Source organism: Mobula birostris, chromosome 2, assembly GCF_030028105.1.
Source record: "Mobula birostris isolate sMobBir1 chromosome 2, sMobBir1.hap1, whole genome shotgun sequence".
Classification (NCBI taxonomy): domain Eukaryota; kingdom Metazoa; phylum Chordata; class Chondrichthyes; order Myliobatiformes; family Myliobatidae; genus Mobula; species Mobula birostris.
Genome location: NC_092371.1, coordinates 94,098,974 through 94,122,756, shown reverse-complemented (window position 1 = coordinate 94,122,756; position 23,783 = coordinate 94,098,974). Strand labels below are relative to the sequence as shown.

The following is a 23,783-nucleotide window of genomic DNA, read 5'->3' as shown; positions in this document are numbered from 1 at the left end:
TTCCTATCTATGAGATTGGTACCTATATGTACCACAACCTCTGGCTCCTCACCCTCCCACTTCAGGATATCTTGGATATGATCAGAAATATCCCGGACCCTGGCACCAGGGAGGCAAACTACCATCTGGGTCTCCGGACTGCGTACACAGAATTGCCTATCTGACCCCCTAACTATCGAGTCCCGTATTACTACTGCCCTCCTCTTCCTTTAACTACTCTTCTGAGCTACAGGGCCAGACTCTGTGCTGGAGGCACAGCCACTGTTGCTTCCCCCAGGTAAGCTGTCTCCCCCAACAGTACTCAAACAGGAGTACCTATTGTCAAGGGGCACAGCCACTGGGGTACTTTCTATTACCTGACTCTTCTTCTTCCCCCTCCTCGCCGTGACCCACTTGTCTGCCTCCCGTGGCCGCGGTGTGACCACCTGCCTGTAACACCTTTCTATCAACTCCTCACTCTCCCTGACCAGACAAAGGTCATCGAGCTGCAGCTCCAGTTCCCTAACGCGGTCTCTTAGTAGCTGCATCTTGACGTAACTGGCGCAGATGTGGACGTCCGGGAGGCCTGGATATTCCAGGACTTCCCACATCCGGCACCGAGAACGACAAGCTGTCCTCACTCTCATACTTCCCCTCTTCCCAAATAACAACAAAAAATGAATACCAAACCCTCTTCGCCTCGCCCGTTTCCGCCTAAGCCCGTTGAGCAGAAGCCCTTAATCCTTCACTCTGCTCTTGGCTCACTCCGCAGCCCACTGTATAAGGCTGTATTCCTTTTAAATCTTCCGCGCTTCACTACCCGACGTCACACGCCTGCACAGTCCCGCCTCTCTGAACGCCGATGGAAAAAAAACTAAAAATTCAAAAGTGGCTTCCTCTGCACTCCCGCTCCGATTCTCAGACTTCCTTCTCCGAAGGCTATAATGCATGTGGGCACGTTATTGGCACGGTGATATAGTGTTGTGATAACACCCAACTTATGTTCTAATGGGTGATGAGAGTCAACTGTAGGCACCGATCTGTGTGGGTTGGTTTCCTGTAAACTTCAATATCTAGATGTCTATTTTCTTTGATCAATACTACAGTCTTAAAAGGCCAGTTTATTTTTCTCATTGTCTTCTCGTGCCACTTTGATGTTATTGTCCACTGTGTTGATGTTTTCTTTGAAGGCTTGCACCTCGTGGGTTTTGATCTTGATTCTGGAGTCATCCACATACTTGAACCAATGATTGGGTGATGTTCCATGTAAGGTATTCAAGACTGTCCTTTCTACTTCCATGTATAAATTGGCTACACTAGGAGAGTTTGGCACAACAATGTTTCTTTGTATTTGAAATGGGTAGTATTGAGACAAAGGTCGAGTAGAGTACACACCTGATCCGAGTTGAGTGTGGTTCTATGGTCCAGGGTACTATCCTGACGCAGCCATTTTCTTGCTGTCTTGATATAAACAGGGCAATATTGTATATACTACCCAATGCAATGAGAACTGCACAGATCTGTATATCAGTGAGACAAGCAACCACTTCACAAACAGATGACCCAACATAGGAGGACTAACACCTCAGGCCATGACTCGGCTATATATCAATACCTAAAGGACAAGGGACATTCCTTTGATGATAACAATGTGCACATTTTGGACAGGGAGGACAGGTGGTTTGAAAGAAGGGTTAAAGAAGCCATCTTTGTCAAACTGGAAAACCTATCCCTGAACAGAGGGGATGGGGTACGACACCACTTATTAGCTACTTACAATGTAGTCCTAAGATCTTTACCACGGCATCTCCGCAACAGTTCACACCTCCATTCATGCAAAGGTAAACTAATGATCCTCCCATTAACTCTTGCTTGAGGTAATGACACCATCCTCTAGACAACACGAGTCCAGTTTTACTACTGCTTGTTATACAATGACCTGGATGACTGAGAGCCTTCATAGACGTTCCTTAATTTTGTTTCTTTACTGCAGACTATACCACAGTATGAAATATCTTGCTTCTTTTCTCACTTATGCACTCAATTGAAATTAACATAATCTATTTTTTCCTTCAAGAATCTCAATTGTTTCTAATATCAGTTTTCTATTATTGTCGTCATTTTTGTTTTTTTATCCTTTGCAGGTTTTATTCATATTTCCTTTTTGAAACTGTGATACCTAATTTACATTTTGTTTTTCTTTGTATCTTCTAGTCTCTAAGATCTATGATATATTTTTGCATTTAATATATTTTTTCTTTTAGCCTGATCTTGTCCCTCACTGTTTTCTTTTGCAGGGTTGATGCTGGTGTTAGAGCTCAAAGTAAGAGAGACTTTGCAATTGTTCAGGGTTTGGTTAGGTCTTAAAAGTTTCAGCTTCAGAGGGATGATAAATCCAAATTTACTGTTTTGATTCCTTGGATGAGGAGCCCATTCTGTAGAAAGATCAGTAATATTGGCCTTTACTCATTGCATTTTAACAGAATGAGAGCTGGAAACTTGAAATACAGGATTACTCATCCAGTTTACCATCAAAAAATGTCTGTCCCATTCCTGGTTATAAGATATATAAATAATATTAATTAAATCTGAATCATTACATATTACTTAATCCGCTTTTTTGTGGATTTTTTGATTTTATGAGCTATTGTTGCAAAAATCTTTACTGTTGCTATCTATATTCTAACCACTCATTGCTTATCTCTCACTGCTTTCCCCTTCATTGTTGAAGTGAATCTGTCTGTAAGTGCTAGGACTAGTCCTTCTCTCTACTATTCGTTATAATTCCAAGATCTGATTGTCTTTTAGCCATGTCTCAGTAATAGCATCATGCTGTCATCTCTAAATGGGATTAAGTGCAGTTCATTGAATTTCTTTCATTTGTTTCAATTGTTGATTGAAAGGATATATATTTGGCCATGCACAAACATATCTCCTTTCAAAATAAGTGTGATTAAGATCTTATAGTATAAGGACAATATACTATTGTCCTTATACTATAAGATTTTAATCACACTTATTTTATTTGTCTCTCTTGGTTTAACTATACCATTTATTTTTCTCTTTTCCAGTATTCTCTTCCTTTTAGTTTACTTTAGCATTAATATTAATACTCACTTTTCTCCCTCTGCCCTGTTAGTTTAAAGTGCTTGGACCTTCCTCAATCATGCTTCCTGTTAGGATTTTCATTTAAGCGGGTGGGGGGGGGTCACATCCAACAATATAGTTCCCTTTATTCCACATTATTTCTCCAGCCAGGAGTTTTCTCCAGTCCCTGTAATTTGTTTTGAGCTACTCCAATTTGTTCATGTTTAAAAATAAAGATATCTTAATTCCTCTCTTTTGGTAATCTTAATCTTGACATTTCTTCTTTCCAATGTGAATACTCTTAATATGAACAGTTGGATTCTTATCCTTCCTCTCTGACAATCTTTTAAGCCAGTTCCACTTCTGATTTACTGGGTAGCCTATGAGTGTTTTTGATCCTGTTTATCAAGAGATATCTGAAACCCCTGAAAATCCCATACTTCACATTTTCCCCTCCTTCCTTTGTACAACTTCTTGCTCCAAGGCACTATTTTTAGTAGCAAAACAAAGCAACAAACTGCTAGAGGAACTCAGTAGGTCTGTGAAGGCAAAGATATTTTTGGTCAAGATTCTGCATCAAGATTGGAGGGATGGTAGGCAGAATAAATATTTGAGAGACAGGGGTGAGACGGGGTAATAGGTAGAACCAGTTGAGGAAGGGGATGATGTTTAGTTGAAGACAGGTGGGTGGAGGGAGTGGGAGAGAAGTGTTTAGGGAAAGAGGCTGGCGGGTGAAAAGCAGAAACAGATAAGGAACAAAAAATGGGCCGTGGAGCCAGGTGAGGGGAGCGGAGAGGAATATGGAGAGAGGCTGGAAGGTAGTAGGTGAAATCAGATCATGGAGGGTGGGGTGGTGATAAATAGATAGAATCAGCTGGGTGAGGAGAAACCAAAGGAGAAGAAACCTTGTTGGATAGTTGTGTAGGTGATGGGCAGATGGTGGAGGACAATGAACTAGGTAAAGGGGGGAATGGAGGGATGGAAAAGGTTGATAAATGTAACTAGATCCAGGATGAACTGGTAGACTGGGAAAGGAGTACAAAGATTACCTGAAATTGAAAAAAAGTCAGTGTTCAGACTATTGAATTCAGGGCTACCCAAGTGAAGTATTAGGTGTTTTCCCTCTATTTGTGTTTGTCTGCTCAGAACCAGTGGAGAAGGCAGAGGACACAGAAGTTCATAGTGGAAATGGGAAAGAGATTTGAAATGACATACAACTGGAAACTAAAGAAGGTCATTGTGGACAGAGTGTAGGTGCTCCACAAAGTGATTGCCAAGTTTATGCTTGGTCTTGCCAGTGTAGAAGAGGCCACATTGAGAACACTGAATGGTATAGATAATGTTGAAAGAAGTGTCTCACCTGGGGGGCCTGTTTAGGTTCCTTGATAGTGGTAAGGGAAAAAGTGTAGGGACGAGTTTTGCACCTCCTATAATTGAAGAAGGCGGGTGGAGAGGGGTGAGATGATGAGGGAATCACAGAGAACGTGGTCCCTGCACAAAGCAGAAAGGAGGGAGAGGTGAAAATGTGACAAGTATTGAGGTTCTGGTACAGCTGATGGGAATAGCAAAAGGTGTATTGCTAGATGTAGAGGCTAATGATTAGCAGATATCCCACCTCTCCCGGAAGTTCCGGGAGTCTCCCGCATGCCCACAAATTATATACAATATCACGGAAATCAATTTTTTTGAGAGCGAGCGAGCGAGAGAAAGCAAGCAAGAGCGACCACGAGAGAGAGAGCGAGAGCAAGCAAGCAAGCGAGAGTGGGAGAGCGACCACGAGAGAGAGAGAGAGGGAGAGAGAGAGAGAGAGCCATGGCAGAGTGTTCCAAAAAAAGAAAATATAAAACATACATCACCCCAGACTACACTAAAGTGTACACCTGCCTAATAGGGGTCAAAATAGTGACAGTGTTGCTCGCTGCACTGTTTGCAACAGTGACTTTTGTATTGCCATGGTGGGCTAAGACTGTAAAAGACAAATTGAGGTGAGTTCAACAGGTGTCATTCGTTCATTAGCGTAGCTAACGTTATTTAAACTAGCTGTCTAGCTGCCAAGGAGCTACTCTATTGCAGACATCCCATCTCTCCCGCAAGTTCCGGGAGTCTCCCGCAAATTGATGGTGCTACCTCCCTGAAATGAGTTTTTGCAGGGTGGGATGTCTGGATTAGTATACTGGCAGCATCCTTGTTCTCACATGTAGCAAAATAACCGTAGCACTTGCATGATATCAGTTTCTGCTATCTTCATTCTTTATCTCATTTAGGTGAAGAACGCCAATGTGCAATTGCAGACTCATAACCACAATGTTCAGAAGATACCGTGTTGTGCATTGTACTGAATCAGAGATAGAAATATTTTTTGTTCAATATTATTTATTTAACTGAATTTAATTTCCCAACTTGTATAATGGGGTTTGAAACAAAATATCAATGGTGGGGAGAGTTTACTACTAAATCTTGAGTTGGAGAATCTCAGAATAAAAAGTGACGTGGCAGAGCGTAAGTAACATCATAACAGTGACTGTTAGTCTCCCTATTCACCGTGAAATGAGTGACATCTTTCTGTCCCTTGTTAGTGAGAGAGAGAGAGAGAGAGAGAGCCTATAGCATGTTGAATAGTTGGGTAAATACTAGTTTTTGTTGACTGTGGCTCATGGCCTCTCTTTGGGTGCTTTTCTGTTGCTTGGTGGGTGGTGAGTGCTGATGATTTTTGCTGAAGTAGCTTGGGGGGGGAGGTTAATTCATTGATGATTTGCTGCTGCTTACGCGGGGGTGGGGTGGGGGGGGTGCTTTGGGGTTCCAGTGTTTTTTCTGTTGTTTATTTTTAGGGGTTCTTCTGTTTTTCATGGATGTTTGCAAAGACTAATTATTTCAGGTTGTATACTGTATACATTCTCTGATAATAAACAGAACCAATTGAAAATTTCCAAATCATTACTGCAGACTGCCAAATTACTGATCCAGATCTGACATCCATGGAAAATCATCACCATATTCAAACAAGTCTGCTAAGAAATATGCGTTTGGATTTCTTATTTTTTCAATGTGCCATTGATGTTCCACTTGCCAGTAACATGTAAAACATTCATAAATACTTCACACTTTCTGACCATACCACCACCTCATTAATTACCATTGATGCTATTATTAGCATATGGTTTGCAAACAAAAGGGAATAAGAAATAAACATAAAATTACTGTAAAGTGGCTATCAAAATACAGTTGAAAATCAGTCACTCTCCTCAAACTGATAGTGGATAATGAAAAGAAATCTTGGAGGAGGGTCAAATAACATGCTCACAATTTAAATTCATCTTTTCATTTGAGGTAGCAGTTCCATACAATATGCAGAGAAAAAATTACTGCATTAATACAGTACACAAGCATGGTGTTAGTCATAGTCATAGTCATACTTTATTGATCCTGGGGGGAAATTGGTTTTCGTTAGAGTTGCACCATAAATAATAAATAGTAATAAAACCATAAATAGTAAATAGTGATATGTGAATTATGCCAGGAAATAAGCCCAGGACCAGCCTATTGGCTCAGGGTTTCTGACCCTCCAAAGGAGGAGTTGTAAAGTTTGATGGCCACGGGCAGGAATGACTTCCTATGACACTCTGTGTTGCATCTCGGTGGAATGAGTCTCCGGCTGAATGTACTCCTGTGCCCAACCAGTACATTATGTAGTGGATGGGAGACATTGTCCAAGATGGCATGCAACTTGGACAGCATCCTCTTTTCAGACACCACCGTCAGAGAGTCCAGTTCCATCCCCACAACATCACTGGCCTTACGAATGAGCTTGTTGATTCTGTTGCTGTCTGCTACCCTCAGCCTGCTGCCCCAGCACACAACAGCAAACACAATAGCACTGGCCACCACAGACTCGTAGAACATCCTCAGCATCGTCCGGCAGATGTTAAAGGACCTCAGTCTCCTCAGGAAATAGAGACGGCTCTGACCCTTCTTGTAGACAGCCTCAATGTTCTTTGACCAGTCCAGTTTATTGTCAATTTGTATCCTCAGGTATTTGTAATCCTCCACCATGTCCACACTGACCCCCTGGATGGAAACAGGGGTCACCGGTACCTTAGCTCTCCTCAGGTCTACCACCAGCTCCTTAGTCTTTTTCACATTAAGCTGCAGATAATTCTGCTCACACCATGTGAAAAAGTTTCCTACCGTAGCCCTGTACTCAGCCTCATCTCCCTTGCTGATGCATCCAACTATGGCAGAGTCAGCCGAAAACTTCTGAAGATGACAAGACTCTGTGCAGTAGTTGAAGTCCGAGGTGTAAATGGTGAAGAGAAAGGGAGACAAGACAGTCCCCTGTGGAGCCCCAGTGCTGCTGACCACTCTGTCGGACACACAGTGTTGCAAGCACATATACTGTGGTCTGCCAGTCAGGTAATCAAGAATCCATGACACCAGGGAAGCACCCACCTGCATCGCTGTCAGCTTCTCCCCCAGCAGAGCAGGGCGGATGGTGTTGAACGCACTGGAGACGTCAAAAAACATGACCCTCACAGTGCTCGCTGGCTTGTCCAGCTGGGCGTAGACATGGTTCAGCAGGTAGACGATGGCATCCTCAACTCCTAGTCGGGGCTGGTAGGCGAACTGGAGGGGATCTAAATGTGGCCTGACCATAGGCCGGAACAGCTCCAGAACAAGTCTCTCCAGGGTCTTCATGATGTGGGAGGTCAATGCCACCTGTCTTTAGTCATTGAGGCCGCTGGGGCGCGGCGTCTTCGGCACAGGGACGAGGCAGGACGTCTTCCGCAGCACAGGAACCCTCCGGAGCCTCAGGCTCAGGCTGAAGACATGGCGAAGTACTCCACATAGCTGAGGGGCACAGGCTTTGAGCACCCTGGTGCTGACACCATCCAGTCCTGCAGCCTTGCTTGGGTTGAGATGTTTCAGCTGTCTTCTCACCTGTTCAGCTGTGAAGCCCACCGTGGTGGTTTCGTGTGGGGAAGGGGTATAGTCATGAGAGCAGGGTGGGGGACCGTGAGGTGGGGTAAGAGGGGAGAGTGGAATGTGTGTTGGTTGGGGGCCGACAACAGATGACTCATGTGGGGGATGGGCAGGGGCCACAATGTCAAATCTGTTAAAGAACAGGTTAAGTTCGTTGGCCCTGTCCACACTGCCTTCAGCTCCTCTGTTGCTAGTTTACCAGAACCCAGTGATGGTCCTCATCCCCCTCCAGACTTCTCTCATGTTGTTCTGCTGGAGTTTCCACTCAAGCTTCCTCCTGTACCTGTCTTTAGCCTCCCTGATCCTGGCTGTCAGGTCCCTCTGTATTGCCCTCAGCTCCTCCCTATTTCCATCTCTAAACACCCTCTTTTTAGCATTCAGGATGTCTTTAATGTCCTTTGTTACCCATGGCTTGTTATTTGAAGGATTGCAGGATTTTCTAGTGTTCTATTAATTATCCCTTCAGTATCAGCTACGAAAAACCTAACAGATGGAGAAAATAATGCTATTACAATGCATTGATCATGCAAAATTGATCATGTCAGGCACTCATACAGCAGGGATTTTGAGCAAAAGTATAATATGTAATATGTTAGCAATACAATTATATCACCTTGCAAAGATAATATCAAATATTTTCAGCCATATTATTCAACAAACAGACAAGCTTATTGATTCATAATGTGACTGACTTTTAGCTAAATGTTCTTTTACATTTAACATGTTAATTGAAGTTTAGCAATCTTATCACTATTCCACGCAGATAGAAGAGAAACTGAGATTGAAACAGATTTTGGTGACACACACAATAATGCCACTGGCAATTCTATAATTTGGTTTCACTATTTCTCCACATTTGTTATTGAAAGACTGCACAACATTGAATTTTTAGTACTATTTTGATTGATTGAATGTAGATGCTGATTCCCTGGGGAGAGGAATGCCAATCAGGAATGCCTGCAATAAACTCAGACTTAAACTGAAAGCTAATTATTAGCAGTGACATCTGCATCAGGTTGTTAATTTTACTCATTCACTTTGACATGTTTGCAGCAATACTAAATCTGATAATACAATGGTACACGCTGAGTTTATAGATTTACGATTCAATGGGATCGTAATCAAATCATTAAATGACAATGCTTTCCCATCACCAGGAATCATCAACATTCTTCCATTCTTCCATCTGAATTCATGCAAACAAACTTAAATGGCAGATTCGGAGACATACAATACTAGTAATGAAGGATATTCCAAACTGCATTTTCAGTAATGGTAAAGATCATGCACAGGAAGCACAGAAATACATTTGCCATATAACCATATAACAATTACAGCACAGAAACAGGCCATGTACTTCCATCTATTTAAAAGCAACAGAAAAATCAGAATTTAACTTATAGTGAATTATTGATTGTTCTAAACAAAACTATATAGCTCACTTCATATGTAATAGTATTCTGATGACTGTTGATCAGTGACTGATGTAAAAGAGATATTGTGCTACTATCAGCTGAACAGTTATGTCCAGTGATAGACACGAAAAGACCTGCTGGTCTATCAACCTTTGCCTCATATAGTAAATTTGATATTTTGTCCATCACAATGTAAACCACCCTCAGAATTAATCGGTCTCTTTATATTGTTTTGCCTTTCAGAAAAAATATGTCATTCTTCATCCAGCTGTCTTCATTCTATGTCTTTTATACACTTGCATGCCAATGAAAATCGGTCAATCTCAAATTTAAGGTGTTTAATTAAGTGGCAGGGTATCCAGTCCCTCTCTGATCCTGTATCCACAACATTATGTGGCTGGTTTGGTTGAGTTTTTAGTCATTGGTGATCCTTAGAATAATGAGAGTAGAGACTCAAATGTTGGTAACACACATCAAAGTTGCTGGTGAACGCAGCAGGCCAGGCAGCATCTCTAGGAAGAGGTACAGTCGACGTTTCGGGCCGAGACCCTTCGTCAGGACTAACTGAAGGAAGAGCTAGTAAGAGATTTGAGAGGGGGAGGGGAGATCCAAAATGATAGGAGAAGACAGGAGGGGGAGGGATGGAGCCAAGAGCTGGACAGATGATTGGCAAAAGGGATATGAGAGGATCATGGGACAGGAGGCCTAGGGAGAAGGAAAAGGGGGAAGGGGGAAAACCCAGAGGATTGGCAAGGGGTATAGTGAGAGGGACAGAAGGAGAAAGAGAGAGAGAGAGAGAGAAAGAATGTGTGTATATAAATAAATAATGGGTGGGGTACAAGGGAGAGGTGGGGCATTAGAGAAGTCAATGTTCATGCCATCAGGTTGGAGGCTACCCAGACGGAATATAAGGTGTTGTTCCTCCAACCTGAGTGTGGCTTCATCTTTAGAGTGAAGGAGGCCGTGGATAGACATATCAGAATGGGAATGGGATGTGGAATTAAAAGGGTGTGGCCACTGGGAGATCCTGCTTTCTCTGGCGGACAGAACGTAGGTGTTCAGCAAGACGATCTCCCAGTCTGCGTCGCGTCTCGCCAATATATAGAAGGCCACATCGGGAGCACCGGACGCAGTATATCACTCCAGCCGATTCACAAGTGAAGTGTGGCCTCACCTGGAAGGACTGTCTGGGGCCCTGAATGGTGGTAAGGGAGGAAGTATAAGGGCATGTGTAGCACTTGTTCCGCTTACAAGGATGAGTGCCAGGAGGGAGATCCGTGGAGAGGGATGGGGGGGACGAATGGACAAGGGAGTCGTGTAGGGAGCGATCCCTGCGGAAAGCAGGGGGCGGAGGGAAAGATGTGCTTAGTGGTGGGATCCCTTTGCAGGTGGCGGAAGTTACGGAGAATAAATGTTGGACCCGGAGGCTGGTGGGGTGGTAGGTGAGGATCAGGAGAACCGTATTCCTAGTCGGGTGACAGGAGGATCGAGTGAGAGCAGATTTGCGTGAAATGAGGGAGGTGCGTTTGAGAGCAGAGTTGATGGTGGAGGAAGGGAAGCCCCTTTCTTTAAAAAAGGAGGACATCTCCCTCGTCCTGGAATGAAAAGCCTCATCCTGAGAGCAGATGCAGCGGAGATGGAGGAATTGCGAGAAGGGGATGGCATTTTTGCAAGAGACTGGGTGAGAAGAGGAATAGTCCAGATAGCTGTGAGAGTCAGTAGGCTTATAGTAGACATCAGTAGATAAGCTGTCTCCAGAGATAGAGACAGAAAGATCTATAAAGGGGAGGGAGGTGTTGGAAATGGACCAGGTAAACTTGAGGGCAGGTGAAAGTTGGAGGCAGAGTTAATGAAGTCAACGAGCTCAGCATGCGTGCAGGAAGCAGCGCCAATGCAGTCGTCAATGTAGCGAAGGAAAAGTGGGGGACGGATACCAGAACCGGTTTGGAACATAGATTGTTTCACAAAGCCAACAAAAAGACAGGCATAACTAGGACCCATATGGGTGCCCATAGCTACACCTTTAGTTTGGAGGAAGTGGGTGGAGCCAAAGGAGAAATTATTAAAAGTAAAGACTAATTCTGCTAGACGGAGCAGAGTGGTGGTAGAGGGGAACTGATTAGGTCTGGAATCCAAAAAGAAGCGGAGAGCTTTGAGACCTTCCTGATGGGGGATGGAAGTGTATAGGACTGGACATCCATGGTGAAAATAAAACGGTTGGGGCCAAGGAACTTAAAATCATTGAAAAGTTTAAGAGCGTGAGAAGTGTCACGAAGATAGGTAGGAAGGGATTGAACAAGGCGGGGTAAACTGGGAGGAACAACACCTTATATTCCATCTGGGAGGAACAATACCTTATATTCCATCTGGGAGCAACCTTATATTCCGTCCGGGTAGCCTCCAACCTGATGACATGAACATTGACTTCTCTAACTTCCGCTAATGCCCCACCTCCCCCTCGTACCCCATCTGTTATTTATTTATATATGCACATTCTTTCTCTCTCTCTCTCTCTCTCTCTCCTTTTTCTCCCCCTGTCCCTCTGTCTATACCCCTTGCCCATCCTCTGTGTTTTCCCCCCTCCCCCTTTTCCTTCTCCCTGGGCCTTCTGTCCTATGATCCTCTCATATCCCTTTTGCCAATCACCTGTCCGGCTCTTGGCTCCATCCCTCCCCCTCTTGTCTTCTCCTATCATTTTGGATCTCCCCCTCCCCTCCCCACTTTCAAATCTCTTACTAGCTCTTCCTTCAGTTAGTCCTGATGAAGGTCTCGGCCCGAAACGTCAACTGTACCTCTTCCTAGAGATGCTGCCTGGCCTGCTGCGTTCACCAACAATTTTGATGTGTGTTGCTTGAATTTTCAGCATCTGCAGAATTCCTCATGTTTACGTACTCAAATGTTGGTAATGCTGGACAATGGTTAGTAGTTAAATTCTGCCTTTTGGAAATAGTTGTTCTAGAAACTTCTATAGCACAAATGTTATATGCCTCTTTCAATCCATTCCTGAGGGTTTCTTGGGTCTTATGACATTAGTTTGAACTGGTTCATTGGCTAAGCAGATGAGGAGTGTTTGGAGGAACTCATGCAGTGATGTCATGAGGCTGGGATGATTAACTTCAAATATCACAACCATATTTCTTTATTTAAAGGGTGATGTTGCCATTGAAGGGATTTTCTCTTCTTACGCATTTACTTCATGCTCCTTGAAGTCACACTGGAAATGTGTGGTGGCATGGTGGCTTAGAGGCTAGCATAACAATTTACAGCACCAGCGACTGGAGTTAAGTTCCCGCTGTTGTCCTCCTACCACATGGGTTTCCTCTGAGTGCTATGATTTCCACATATCAAAGACATACTGGTTAGTAAGACTTGTTAAATTGCAAAGCATGACAACACTTGCAAGCTGCTTCCAGCACATCCTTGAAATCTTGTTGAGCGTTGATACAAAATGACGAATTTCACTGTATGTTTTGATGTGCATGGGACAAATAAAGCTATTAAAGCTAATCTTTAAGTGACCAAACTCCAAATTATCTATATGATTTGCAGGGTGACTGAATTCTGTCCACTTGTTTAGATGAGTGCAGTTTCAGCAGTATTCAAGATTCAATATAGCCTATATACATAGATTGATTAGGTGTACATAAAGTGGCACTAGGCATGCACACAAATTGCTGGAGGCACTCAGCAGGTCAGGCTGGAAAAGAGTAAACAGTTAGGATTTTGGGCTGAGACCCTTCAGCAGGACTGGAGAAAAAAAAGATGAGTCAGAGCTAGAAACACTACACTAGGCGCAAGAGTGTCTGTACATAAGTTGACTGACAGAAAATGATAAAGTAGTGGTGGTTGGGGGTTTGGTGGGGTGGGTTAGTGAGTGGAGGTATTGATCAGACTTACTGCTTGGGGAAAGTAACTGTTTTTGAGTCTGGTGGTCTGGCATGGTTGCTACAGATCCTGCTCCCGAATGAGAGTTGGACAAACACTCCATGAGCAGAGTGGGTGGGTTCCTTCATAATATTGCTGGCCTTTTTCTAGTACCTTTCTGTATGTATGTCCATGATGACTGTTAGGCTGGTGCTGGTGATGCACTGGGCAGTTTTGACTACCTGTTGTAAAGCCTTCCTGTTCGCTGCAGTGCAGTTTCCATTCCATGTTAGGATGTTCTCTACTGTGCATCTGCAGAAGGTCGTGACTATTGATGTCATGACTATTGTATAGTCCATCTCCCTTCAGCCTCCTCAGAAAGTAGAGACATTGGTGAGCTTTCCTGATTGTATAGAATGTGTCCTGGAACCATGAGAGTTTGTGAGAGATGTGCAATCCTAGAAGTTTGAAACTGCTTGGGGAGTCCAGTGCTGTGCCACCAATGTAAAGAGGGGTGTAAGTGTGCGAGTTCTCTTGAAGTTGATAACCATCTCATTGGTCTTGTTGACCTTGGCTGGCAGCAGGCCTCATGATCTTCCACCTTCTTGGAGGCTGTCACATTATTGTTGCTGATTTCCACTCATTGTTATGTCATCAGTGAACTTGACAATGCAATTACTCAGGTGTTTGGCCATGAGCCAGGTGTGAGCAGAGTGTACAGCAATGGGCTTAGCACACAGCCCTGGGAGGCACCCATGTTGAGGATGATGGGTAGGGAGGAACAGTTGAGCATCCTAACTGTCTGAGGTCTGTTGGTTAGGAAGTCCAATACTCAGTAGCATAGTGATGTGTTTAGACCAAGGAGTAGGAGTTTGATGCCCTTTGACTTTTATAAGAAATTCTGGAAACCACACTTGGGTCAAATATTACCATGCTAGTAAGTTTAGTCATTCTGACTGTATTTCTGGAAATGTTGGTGTATGTTTTGAGCAAGGCTGTTGATATGGAGCTGACTCATCAGAACCCAATCTAAGCATTATGAGCAGATTGTTTGGTGAGTAAGTGCTGCCTGTCGTGACTGCTGACGAGTCTTTGTATCTGTTTGCTGATGACTGATAGGCAGTAAGTTTATTTTCATGTTAGCTTTCTCATCAATTGCTACAATCCCAGTTTGATTGTGACTTGCTTTAGGACTGGGCCAAACTGGTAAATGCTATTACCGAACCAATCTTGGTGAATGCATGGTCCTAAAAAAAGTATATCTTATGCTTTTGCTGTTCTAAGCTCTTCTGTGTGACAGGGTCCTGAGTTCCCCCTATGAACTGTGCTTTTGAAAAAAGAGAGAGAGAGAGAGAGAGAGAGAGAGAGAGAGAGAGAGAGAGAGAGATATTTACCACTGATATCTTGTTTTGGAAAAAGAGAGAGAAAGAAAGAGAGAGAGATGAAGACTAACCATTGGACTGTCACTTTAAGGCACTGGAAGTAACTTCTGGATTTCTGCTGAGTTGGAGAGAGAGATGGCACCGAGCAGCTCGTAAGTTGCTATGGTGACCGAAGGTGGTGTTATTTGAAGGACAATCAATGTTATGATTTTTCGGCAGCGAGTTGATACTTCTCAAGGACCTTTGCCTGCTTGTACATTTCTTATACAGAGAAGAGAAGGCGGAGTTATTTGAATGACAGCTGGTGCCCTGTATGGTGAGATAAATAGGAGGTCAGATGATATAGACCTCAGACACATGTTTTGGACACTGAAAGACAGCAAACATCACCTCCTCTGTGATCTGTATGCAGTCGATCCTCACTGCTGTGTTGCCTCATTTCTATAGATTCAGTGTCTATCTCCCAAGTAAAGGTAGATGCAAAAATTCCATTTAAGATCTCCCACATATTTGGCTCTGTGAATAGATGACCACTCTGATCTTCAAAAGGACCAATTTTGTCCCTTTGTTAACCTTTTGCTGTAATGTATCTATAGAAGCCCTTGGGATTGTCTTTCACCTTGTCTTCTAGAGCAAAACATGCCTTCTTTTAGCTATCTTGATTTCCTTCTTAAGTGTTCTCTTGCATTTCTCATACTCAAGTATCTCAGTTGCTGTTTGATGCCTATACCTGCTATGTACCTCCTTCTTTTTAACCAGGGCTTCAATATCTCTCGAAAACCAAGGTTCCCTAAGCCTGTTATCCTTGTCTTTTATTCTAACAGGAATATATAGACTCTGTAGTCTCATAATTTTACTTTTGATGGTCTCCCACTTATTAAGCACACTTCTGCCAAAGGTTGCTGAAGAGATAGCAGATTCATTGGTTATGATTTTTCAAGAATCACTTGATTCTGGCATGGTTCCTGAGGTCTGGAAGATTGCAAATGTCACTTCACTCTTTAAGAAGGGAGGAACGCAAATGAAAGGAAATTATAGACCAGTTAGTCTAACCTCAATGGTTGGGAAAATCTTGAAGTCCATTATTAAGGATGAGGTTTCGGGGTAATTGGAAACTAATGATAAAATAAGTCAAAGTCAGCATGGTTTCTGTAAAGGGAAATCTTGCCTGATAAATCTGTTAGAGTTCTTTGAAGAAGTAACAAGTAGGGTGGAGAAAGGAGAGGTAGTGGATGCCATTTACTTGGATTTTCAGAAGGCATTTGATAAGGTGCCACACATGAGGCTGCTTAACGAGATTAAATCCCATGGCATTACAGTAAAGATACTGGGAAGGATAGAGGAATGACTGACAGGCAGAAGGCAGTGAATGGGAATAAAGGGAGCCTTTTCTGATTGGCTGCCAGTGACTGGTGGTGTTCCTCAGGGGTCAGTATTGGGATCACTACTTTTCACGTTGATTGCCACAAAGCCATCAGTTCCATCATCTAAACCATTGACAAAGTTTGCAGATGATACAAAGATACTGGAGGGTTAGGTAGTGCTGAGGAAGCAATGTGATTGAAGAAGGATTTAGATAAATTGGAAGAATGGGCAAAAAAGTGGCAGATGGAATACATTTTGGGAAATGTATGATATTGTATTTTGGTCAAAGGAACAAAAGTATAAACTATTATCTAAACGGGGAGAAAATTCAAACATCAGAGGTGCAAAGGGACATGGGAGTCCTCGTGCAAGACTCCCAGAAGGTTACAGGGTGAGTCTGTGGTAAAGGAGGCAAATGCATTTCAAGGGGAATGGAACGTAAAGATAAGGAGATAATGCTGAGGCTTCATAAGACACTTGTCAGGCCACAATTGGAGAATCGTCAACAGCTTTGGGTTCCATATTTCAAAAGGATGTATTGTCATTGGAGAGAGTCCAGAGGAAGTTTACGAGGATGATTCGGAAATGAAGGGTTAATGTATGAGGAGCATTTGGCAGCATTTGGTCTGTACTCCCTGGAATTTTGAAGAATAGGGGTGTGGGGGATCTCATTGAAACCTATCAAATGGTGAAAGGATTAGATAAGGTGGATATGGAGAGGATGTTTCCTATGATGGGTGTGTCCAGAACTAGAGGGCACAGCCTTGAGGGGTGACCTTTTAGAACAGAGGTAAGGAAGATTTTTTTTTAGCCAGAGAGTAGTGAATATGTGGAATACTCTGCCACTGACAGCTGTAGAGTCCAAGACTGTGAGTAGATTTAAAGTGAAAATTGAAAGTTTCCTAATGGTCAGGGCATCAGAGGTTATGGTGAGAAGGTAGATGTATGGGGTTGAGTTGGATCCATGATCAGCCATGATGGAATAGCAGAGCAGACTCGATGGGCTGAATGGCCTAATTCTGCTCCTCTGTGTTATGTTCTTATGATCTAAAAAACAACCTGTCCCAATCCACATTTGCCAGATACTTTCTATTACCATCAAATTTGGCCTTTCTCCTATTTAGAATCTTAACCCAATGACCTGACCTATCCCTCTCCATAATTATCTTGAAATTAATGCCATTATGATCACTAGATGCAAAGTGTTTCATCTCAGAGGGCAGCTCAAAATGAAATGTATTCCTGTGGGAATGGAATCACATATCGGCTAAACCCTGTACGAGTTGTGAACCATGCTCCAAATCTTCCAGATGTTCCAGCATATCAAGATTGCATCAGAAAGTCATGTAGCACAGAAACAGGACTGAGCATGCTGCCTTCTGTACTTATCTGCACTAATCTCATTTGCCCACATTAGATCTAAGGTCTTCTCTGTCTTGGTGATTCAAGCTCATGTCTAAATGTTTCTTAAATATTGTGAGAGTATCTGCCTTTATCACCTCTTCAAGCAGCGTAATCAAAACTTGTTAAAAATTCTCCCTCAGATCCCTTCTAAACCTTGATATTTCAGTTTAAACCTATGCCTTCATCTTAGACAACCTCACCATGGGAAAGTCTTGGTGAGGAGTCTCAGTCTGAATCATTGACTGTTGGTTCCTTGCCATTGCTGCCTGACCTGTTGAGTTCCTCCAGTATTTTGTATTTGTTGCATGGGAAAAGACATACTATCTACCCTATCTATCATAACCTTGTGTACCTCTATCAGATCAATCTTTAGCCTCCTTTGTTCCAGGGAAAACAAACCCAGCCTCTCCAGTCTCTCCTTACAACCATAATGCTGTAATCCGGAAGACATCCTGGTGAATGTCCTCTGCACGCTGTTCACCACTACCACATATGGTGACCAGAACTACACACAATACCCTTGGTGTGACCTAACCAATATTTTATAAAGCTATAACATGACATCCCTGTTTTTGAACTGTATCCCACAGCCAGAGAAGGCAAGCATTCCAAGTGAAGCCAGTCCTCATTAGGGGATCGGAGTGGAGAGGATGAGTACTTTAAATACCTTGGCGTAATCGTATCTGAGAATCTGTTCTGGCACCAGCACAAAGAAGGCACTGCAGTGCAGTGCCTCTACTTTCTTAGATGTTTGTATAGATTCGGCATGCCACCTAAAACTTTGACAAATTTTTATAGATGCATAGTTGAAAATATTCTAACTGTTTGCATCACAGCCTGGAATGGAAACACAAATGAGCAGGAATGGAAACGTTTACAGAAATTGGTGAATACAGCCCAGTTCATCACAGGCAAAACCCTCCCCACCATTATGCACAATTCCAAGGAGCGCTGCCACAAGAAAGCAGCATCCATCATCAAGAACTCTCATCATCCAGGCCATGCTCCCTTCTCGCTGCTGCCATACAGGAGCCGTAGGTCCCACACAACCAGATTCAGGAACAATTATTACCCTTCAATTATCAGGCTCCTGATAACTTCACTCACCTCAATAATCACCTCAAATAACTTCACTCAATTGATTCTACAACCTACAGACTGACCCTCAAAGACTCTACAACTCATGTTCTCAGTATTTTTTTTATTTACAGAGTTCCCCTCTTTTTGCATATTAGTTGTTTGTCAGTTTTTGTTTATGTATAGTTTTTCTGGGCATCAATTACTGTAGTACTGTACCACCCCAGTGAGTCACATGAGTAGCCGTTGGTTTTCAAAAATATAACTTAAAATTGACTACATTGTCTACAAATGTAAGAATGAAATGGTGTTGAACTGTTTATTTTTGTAAACTTTTTCTGAATAATATTTATTTTAGTAAAAAAATAATTTCTGCTATGGATTGTTAGCATTTACAAGGACTGTTTAATCCAGGAATTTGTCAATGCAGCCCCTCTCCACAGTCTATTTTTGCCTGGAGCTGTGTGACATCTTCTTCTGTAGGGGTAAAATGACCACTGTAATTGAACAGAGGACAATTATAGAAGCTATAATAGGATTGTAATGATTGAATATTACTTGTGCAAATTGTGCCACGTTCTTTCAATTATCCTAAGTTCTACTTGAAAGAGATTGGTATTAGCTGAGTTTGTAGCTTGTTGCATGGAGCAATGTGCTGAGCAAGTGGCAGATTTGTGCTCTTCCTGTGTTGATCATGTGTTGTGGGGTGACGGAGAGGGACGTTGAGGGTCTTTGTTGTGTTGAACTGTGGTGGGGATGAATTTGCTTGGAGAGGGGACAGATAGATAGATAGATAGATATAGGTAGATAGACTTTATTGATCCCGAGGGAAATTGGGTTTCATTACAGCCGCACCAACCAAGAACAGAGCATAAATATAGGAATGCAAAAACCACAAACAATCAAACAACAAAATGCAAACTATGCCAGATGGAAAATAAGTCCAGGACCAGCCTATTGGCTCAGGGTGTCTGACGCTTCACGGGAGGAGCTGCAAGTTCGATGGCCACAGGCAGGAACAACCTCCCGTGCCTCCCAGTGTTGTATCTCGGTGGAATATGGCCGAAGTCCAACAGCAAAAAGTTCAATATCCGGTCTACAAACACGTTCCTCGATCGTAATATGACCCGGATTGCACCATCTGTTGTTAACCAGAACAGTAAGCACCCAACTCCTTTACGCTTACCGCTCTCAGTGCACTTCCGGTCAGCCGGAACGGTCTGGAAGCCATCCAATGAGAAGTTTTGATCGGGTATGTCCTCGTGCAGCCCTGTTCCAGTGAAACACATAACACTGCACTCCCAAAATGTTCTCTGACGCCTGGCTAGCGCCATCAACTCGTCCATTTTATTACCCACCAAACTCCTCTTCTCCATAAGTCTCTGTTGTCTCGACCCAGTCCTCTTTCCTCGACTTTGTGATCCCTCTCTGCATCCTCTGTGTGTTTTCCTCCAGATTTCAGCAGGGGTGTCTGCCGCTCTGCTCGCTAAACCAGCCGACATAAGATCAATCAGCTGGTCCCTGGAATACACAATGCTACCATGCTTGTGTCCCGCTAATGTGACGTGTCGGAATGTAATATCGGAGACGTTGACTGAGAGTGAGTAAAAGTGTGGGTGAGGATACAGGAATGGAAAATCAGGACTTGGATATCAGGAGACTGCAGAAATGATTGATGTTGGGGAGGAGTTTGTGAAATGAAAGATAAATATGAACTTACCTTATGGGGGTCCCATTTAGGAGTTGTATTGTATGCATTATCTTGCATTTCTGCAAAAAGGAGATTGTATACTTTGTACATTCTCTGATATGAAATGGAACCATTGAATTAAGAATAGTAGAAAAATACAAACAAAGTACCTTAAATAGTGAAAATCTGAAATAAAAGAGAAAATACTGGAACACTCAAGGGGTCAAGCAGCATCTGTATGATACAACCAGAATTAACATTTCAGACCAGAACTGGTAAAAGTGCGTACTATTGGGAAAGAAGAATGGACCAAAAACTTGGAGCGGCACAGTACTGAAGGGGTTATTACAGCACTAGTGATCTGGGTTTAATTCTGCTGCTGTCTGTATGGAATTTGTATTTTCTCCCCATGACCACATGGGTTTCCTCTCACATTGCTGTACCATGCACATTACCATGCTGTATCAAATAAATCAAACAAATAAAAAGGTATGATGGAAAGAGAGAGGGGTAAAATAGCAAAGGGAGATGTCAATAGGACAAGTAAGTTGGAAAAAGATAGCTTTGACAAAATACAAATTGAAATCAGAATCAATACTAGCAGTTATCATAAGAAATAAGGTCAGTGGTTATTACTTGGATTTGTTGAATTTTGAAAGTCAAAAAACTCAACTGATTTGAAAGGGCAGATTTTCTGTGCTTTCAGATGAGGGAGTGGTATTGCTTGGGCTATGTTTGAGAACTGGACCTGTCACAGAGGGGTCAGTCTCTCTCTTCAGAATTCTGTAAGGGAAGGACATGGGAAAGATGTGTTTGCGGGTGACGTTAATTGGAAGAAGCAGCAATACTGAAGGATGAATCATTGAACATGGAGGTGAGTGGCAGGAAAAGTGAGGATGAGATCCTTACAAAGATTTGTTGAGAACAAGCTAGGTGAGGTGTGAGAAACGGTTGAGATAGGGAAAAAATAAGTTGCTTTAGGTAAGAATAGCTTGAAATAATTAAATTATAGGTTTTGCAATAATCAGTTGGAATTATAACATTAGATATGTAAGCAAATCACAGAAAGATGAGAGCTATAGCACTATAGGAGTAGGAAATATTGACTGTGATTGAAATAAATTTGTTAAGTGTGCCCAAGAGAGTTTTTCAACACAATATGTAGAGAACCCTTTCAGAGACAGGAGACTGAGGTCCTTTAACATCTGCCGGACGATGCTGAGGATGTTCTACGAGTCTGTGGTGGCCAGTGCTATCATGTTTGCTGTTGTGTGCTGGGGCAGCAGGCTGAGGGTAGCAGACACTAACAGAATCAAGAAACTTATTCGTAAGGCCAGTGATGACATGGGGATGGAACTGGACTCTCTGACGGTGGTGTCTGAAAAGAGGATGCTAAGTTGCATGCCATCTTGGTCAATGTCTCCCATCACTACATAATGTACTGGGTGGGCACAGGAGTACATTCAGCCAGAGACTCATTCCTCCGAGATGCAGCACAGAGCGTCATAGGAAGTCATTTTTGCCTGTGGCCATCAAACTTTACAACTCCTCCCTTGGAGAGTCAGACACCCTGTGCCGATAGGCTGGTCCTGGACTTATTTCATAATTTACTGGCATAATTTACATAGTACTATTTAACTATTTATGGTTCTATTACTATTTATTATTTATGGTGCAACTGTAAGGAAAACCAATTTCCCCCTGGGATCAATAAAGTATGACTATGACTATATGACTATGTAGTTGATCAACCATAGCTTAGGAAATTAAACTAGGCAGAATATGGAATTATTAGTGGGACTGGCAGCTGTTGGTGGACCTCGAAGGGTAGCTGAAGTTCTGCAACCATATCGCAGCCACCACCCTGTGACCAGACTTTGTCCTTGTGTCTGAGTCTACTAAGCAAGTGGTGCTGCTGGAGCTGACAGTCCCATGGGAAGATTGCTTGGAAGAGGCCTTGAAAGGAAGCTCTCCAAGTATGCAGGACTGTTCAGCAACTGTCAGCAGGCTGGATGGAGAGCGAGGTGTCTCCAAGTGGAGGTTGGTTGTAGAGGATTTGCAGCCCGTTCCGTAGTTAGAGCCTTCAGCAATTTGGGCATCGAGGGAGAGAGGAAGAGGAGAGCCATCCGCAGTACCATCGATGCGGCAGAGAGGGCCTCAAGATGGCTGTGGCTCAAAAGAGGGGAGCCATAGAGTCATAAGTACCTAGCCATCTGGACACAAGCTGGGGTCTGATCAGCCCCGGCTGGGTCACCTGGAGAGAGGATGTATCATGTTGAAAGACCCGAAACACCCGAAGATTCCAGGAACATCACTGAAGATGTGTCCAGAGGCATCAGTAGATGTATGTACACAGTGGAACTAGCGAGCACATTCTGTAAGTATCAAGGTAGTTATGAAAGGGATCAGGTTCATCCTCTAGTTCAGTGGTCCCCAACCACTGGGCCGCGGACCGGTACTGGGCCGCAAAGCATGCGCTACCAGGCCGCGAGGAAGCGTTATGATTTGGTGATATCAGTCAGCTGCACCTTTCCTCATTCCCTGTCACGGCCACTGATCAGCCATTACGCATGCGAGGTCATGACCTGCATGTCATCCGTGTCAGGGCGGGAAGGCGATCAACTCCTCGAGCTTGCAAATGACGACGGGCTGAAAAGTATGTTTGACATAACATCTCTGTTGACATTTTGGATCAAAGTCAAGGCTAAATATCCTGAGATAGCCATGAAAGCACTGAAAACGTTGCTTCCATTTCCAACATTTTTCTGTGAAGCGGAGTTTTCTGCAATGAATGCAACGAAAACTAAACTGCGGAATAGACTGGACATCAGGAACCCCCTTCGAGTATCGCTGTCTCTCCCATCACCCCTTGATAGGACGGTGTTGTTGCAGGGAAACAAGCCCAGGGCTCCCACTGATTCGGCGATATTGATGTGTTGCAATGATCTTATATATTCATACGGGGAAAATATGTGCTGTGCGTTTAATATCCAAATGTTACTTAAAATGTTATGATGCTATTGACTTATAAGTGACCTATATAACCGTATAACAATTACAGCATGGAAACAGGCCATCTCGGCCCTCCTAGTCCGTGCCGAACGCTACTCTTACCTAGTCCCGCCGACCTGCACTCAGCCCATAACCTTCCATTCCTTTCCTGTCCATATAGCTATCCAATTTTTCTTTAAATGATCATATCGAACCTGCTTCTGCCACTTCTACTGGAAGGTCGTTCAACACTTATTTCAAGCTCTCCTGATAATTGACTTATTATTATATTCATGCGAGGAAAATATGCGCTCTGTGTTTAATATTAAATTCGTTAGATAAACCCTTTTAGAAATAAAATTGAATGTATTACCCACTTATCACCTATATTCTGGTAGTGATTAACACCCACCCCCATGAACAGAATCGCCAAAAAGGATTTGCTGGGGGGGGGGGGGCGAGATCGGTAGGTCACGACGCGCATGCGCGTAGGTGCCCGCACAAGGCTTCATGGTCATTGTAGTCTTTTGGGTAAACAATGCATTTGACTGC

The 23,783-nt window shown here is 43.2% G+C and overlaps 2 protein-coding genes and 1 long non-coding RNA gene across 3 annotated transcripts in view; 1 reads left to right on the top strand and 2 right to left on the bottom strand.

The window, feature by feature from the left end:
* The window catches only part of rsph14 (radial spoke head 14 homolog), a 786,151-nt gene that overhangs the window by 225,080 nt on the left and 537,288 nt on the right, over positions 1-23,783 (top strand). The gene's annotated exons all lie outside the window — the stretch shown is intronic.
* Positions 1-23,783, bottom strand: part of gnaz (guanine nucleotide binding protein (G protein), alpha z polypeptide) — a 286,550-nt gene that overhangs the window by 179,912 nt on the left and 82,855 nt on the right. The gene's annotated exons all lie outside the window — the stretch shown is intronic.
* Positions 20,059-20,448, bottom strand: LOC140188697 (uncharacterized). Its single transcript, XR_011883358.1, has 3 exons — positions 20,411-20,448; positions 20,271-20,320; positions 20,059-20,071 (listed from the first exon to the last, which is right to left on the bottom strand). It is a non-coding gene; the product is annotated as an uncharacterized lncRNA (long non-coding RNA).